Genomic DNA, 2,377 nt, shown 5'->3' with positions numbered 1-2,377 from the left:
GACTTGTCCTGCATGCTTTCATTGACAAAATTACATTTTGAACAATAAAGTCACCCTCGGAAGAGTATACCTCCACCAGGCTGAACAGTTTACGGTTTGTACCCACTGATCGGCCGCATCTGCATCCGGACATTAACCAAAATCAAATCGGCTTGTTCTTGTCAACTACCCAACTCATCCATCAAGTTTTGTCGTAATCAGTCCACAACACTTTGAAATGTAGTTTTTGGCCCGAGTTCTCAATGAAGAAAAATCACTTTAAAAAAAAATAATAAGTAGAATTAAATCTCACATCTTCACCAAAATCTAATCGATTCATTCATCCTTGTGACACACCCAACCTGTCCACTAAATTTTGTCTGAATCCGTTCATAACTTTTTGAGATATCCTGTTCACAAACAAACAAGGGTGAAAACATAAGTTTTGTCCACCTTCAATGACAGAGGTATAATAAATAAGCCTTCTCTTACAAACTACATCCACTTCGTGTTTCATACACAACTACGTCAACAGAGATATATATTGTTGTGGTTACCAAATTCGCAAACCACCATTCAGGTCCCTTAGGTGAGATATCTCGGTAAGTATATGTGTAGTTAGGCCCAAACCCGTTGTCTAGAGGGAATAAATGTCATTCATGCGTGCTGCGACTCTTCAGGATAGCCGTTTTTCTTTTACTATCTTTATTTTGGACCAACCGCCATTATCACCACCGCCAACCGCGTCTCAACAGTCATCACAACATCAACCACCCACCGCGGCGCCGCTTCACCACAGCAGCCACGACCTTTGCCGTCACACCTCGCAACCGTCGCATCACCACCGTTCTTGCGCCGCTTGTGGGTACCGGTATTGGACTCGTGCAGGGCGCGCGCCGAACAGCGTGTACAAAACCACGGACTTTCCGCTCCAAAAACGGATCAAAAACGACTCACGCCCACTTTTGTTCCGTCCAATCGGTGAGCGAGGGGCGATTTGGCCCCGCCTCCAGGGCGTTGGAGGGCGGTCGCTATATGCAAATTCATGGATCAAAAAGCATTCACGCCCACTTTTTCTCGGGCCAATGGGGAGCGAGGTGAAAGGTCGAAGGCAGGGGGTCAAAGGCGAAGCCACGGGGCTTATATAAGCGGCTGCGTTCGTCAGAAAAGAGTCGTCGTGTGCGTTGGAGTTGAGTGCAGTTGGGAAGTTCGCAGGAGGAAGAGTTCGGAGTTGGAGTCGGAGCGAAGAGGACGGAGCTGTGGAGAGGCGGCGGCGGCAAAGGCAGACGAGGGGGTGCTCGCGTCGGTGCCGGGAGCTGCACACCAGGGAGGCCGACGGCGCGACCTGGTCGAGGTGGAGACGCTCGTCGCGGGACCCGAGACAGAGTAAAAATCCTCCTTTCCCCGAGCATCAGCAACCCCCTCCTGTTTCCCCCCGCGCTGAGATAGTGCGACCAAGGGGGCCCCCTTCCCACCCCCTACCAGACACTGTCCGCGAGGCCCGCGGAGTTGAGGCACCACCGCCGCTCCGCGTCTCATCACCAGACGGGTAGGCCCGACACGGTCTCGGCCCCAGGCCCGCCTACCCCCTCATCCTGGAGGGTGGTTCTCTTTTCTTTTGCTTTGGGAATATGTGTTGTCGGCGCCATCTGTGAAGTAAAATTGTATAAGTGTTGCCGTGTGCTCGCGTAGTCGGTATTAGATCTGCATTGTCGCATTTGCTTTTTGTGTGAAATTGCATTGTGTTTCTTCTTCTTTTCTATGTGCTTTTGGTGGAATTGTATATGTGTGCTTTCCGTTCATCGCGAATAAATGTGCTTTATGTTGAACTGTTTCCCGCTTCGCTTCGTCATTTCTTTCATTGAATCCTCATCTTGCTTCACGTAAAGGGTTGGTAGTGGGCTGAATACGCCCGATAATTAATCGAACCGTCGAGGCCGACGATAACACCGCTCGGTTATCCCGATAGTACGGAACGGGTCGCTTAAGTGGCCCGTGTCCGAAGTCGACCTGCGGCGAGGTGCGATCGCCCGGTCTACCCTCCGTGTGGGTACTTAGGTAGGTCGAATTTGGCGAGCAACCCTATCCCACGCGGGGGCCGATTGGCTCGATCGCGGTGAGACCGAAAGGTCCACCCGTGACTGGTTCCCGGCGTTAGTCCGAGAGGGTCACGACTGGATTGTCCGTCCGGTGGGCGACGTGCCGCGATTCGAGTTACGTGGCCGTTCGCACGCCGGCGGGCGCGAATCCGCGACACTGGTGTCAGGTCGTGCGATACAAATCCATCGCCCTCCTCGCGGCACTGGTATCGGAGAACAGGAAAACGGGCTCTCCTGTCTCCAGCTAAATTCACGGGAATCGGTCCAGGGGTGAGAGAAGTGACCCCCGATTCCCTCCA

Source organism: Eptatretus burgeri, chromosome 12 (assembly GCF_056783735.1).
Source record: "Eptatretus burgeri isolate ZD-2024b chromosome 12, Ebu_testis_v1, whole genome shotgun sequence".
In the NCBI taxonomy this organism is placed as follows: domain Eukaryota; kingdom Metazoa; phylum Chordata; class Myxini; order Myxiniformes; family Myxinidae; genus Eptatretus; species Eptatretus burgeri.
This window is presented reverse-complemented; position numbering follows the sequence as displayed.